This window comes from Austrofundulus limnaeus, unplaced genomic scaffold, assembly GCF_001266775.1.
Source record: "Austrofundulus limnaeus strain Quisiro unplaced genomic scaffold, Austrofundulus_limnaeus-1.0 Scaffold11, whole genome shotgun sequence".
Taxonomy (NCBI): Eukaryota; Metazoa; Chordata; class Actinopteri; order Cyprinodontiformes; family Rivulidae; genus Austrofundulus; species Austrofundulus limnaeus.
In genome coordinates, this window is record NW_013952413.1 from 1,378,088 (window position 1) to 1,379,662 (window position 1,575).

The 1,575-nt window shown below is 38.3% G+C and overlaps 1 protein-coding gene across 1 annotated transcript in view; it reads left to right on the forward strand.

The window, feature by feature from the left end:
• Nucleotides 1-1,575, forward strand: part of elovl6 (ELOVL fatty acid elongase 6) — a 27,041-nt gene that overhangs the window by 2,538 nt on the left and 22,928 nt on the right. The window contains exon 4 of the mRNA XM_014001968.1: nucleotides 1,123-1,247. The gene's annotated coding sequence lies outside the window, so the exon portion shown is untranslated. The remainder of the gene's footprint in view (nucleotides 1-1,122; nucleotides 1,248-1,575) is intronic.

A 1,575-nucleotide genomic window follows, 5' to 3' on the forward strand; every position in this document is an offset into this window, starting at 1 on the left:
GAAGATAGAAGAGTTTGTTGAATCTGACGTGACATGTTCGTACGAACCCTTTGTACGAACAAAAGTAAGAGAAATTTAGGATAAGAATACTTCCTGCATGAGGCCCAATATTCCATACTGCAGTTATTTAGAAGTGTTTGAAAAGAATCTTCACAGGGGGGAAAAAATGAAATCAATGCATAAAACCAGGAACCATGCTACATTATGAAGGGACTTATACTGTACTTACAGTGGGGATGGGCAACTGGCGGCCWGTGGGCCACATCCTGCCCACCAATGAGTACCCCATTTTTTATTTATTTATTTATTATTTAAATAATTATAAATGTTTTATTATTATTATTATTTGAGAGGTAGACTGCGTTCACAGAATTTCAAGGTGTTTAGTCTGCTTTGAGATGCCTTTGAGATGTTTTTAATGAAGTCGCCACTACAATCTGGTGCACAAAGCTAAATATGACAAGTTTCCTGAAGTCTCAGATACATAAACAATATATCTTATAACATTACATCTTATAAACAATATATCTTATATCAATATATCTTATAAACAACATAACTTATATCAATATATCTTATAAACAATATATCTTATATCTTCTTTAATGAATGTCAGCTCGCTTGTGCACGTGTTTACCTTTTGTTTGCTTCAAATGTTTTGTCTTCCTGTTTATTGAACAAAAGTGCAACTGTGCAGGCATTTGAGCAGGAAATGTCACGTTACTGCACTGTATGTTCGTTTAATAAACATATAAACAAGCCTTTTTAAAATGGCAGTTTTATTACATAGTGTGTAGCGCTATGTGGCCCTCTGGTTGTGTCGACACAAAATTGTGGCTCCTTCCATCATGTAGGAGGCTCATCCCTGAGTTAAAAGAAGCTCTATAATGCACTTCTACAAAATTAACAAATAAAGCTAAAGCTTTTGGGTCACATTAAAAGCTTTAAAAAACGTTCAGATTTAACAAATACATAGGTTTGGGCAAGGTAACAAAACCCCCAACAAGAACTAAAAAGAACAAACTTCTAAAAACAACTTGTTTTGTGTTTTTGCATTGTTTAGTCAGATAAAGAAGTGCATGCGACTYTTCACACTCCCTCCCCTTCTCTTCTCTCTGGCAGTTTTAATCTTCAGCGATACAGTCACGTCCTGAGTCGTCATCTGCCACGAAGACTCTGGTGAAAAGCYCAACCTGCAGCCTGCACCTCCAGGCTCTGCATCCTGCCTTCATTACCCTGCTCCGTGGGTGAGCCAGAGCGCACGGTGTGGTAATCCCTGCTGGAAGGCTTYGCAGCACTGTCATTACTGAACGGATGGCTCTCTCACACCAACATGCACAGAATATGGGCTGTAGTTGCTGCATATTATATAGCTGAAGGTTTATATGTCTCCATAGGAGATGTTCTGCTGGTGCAGMTTTATCCTCTGAAGTGAGTTAGAGGCAGGACTGGTTTTATTTGTTGTTTTTGATGACATACAGTGTAAGGTATAAAGTATGTGCAACTGCTGTGAGGTTTAATGTTGTTTGCACATGCAATGTCAAGATCTGCACAGCATGTACACACACACACACA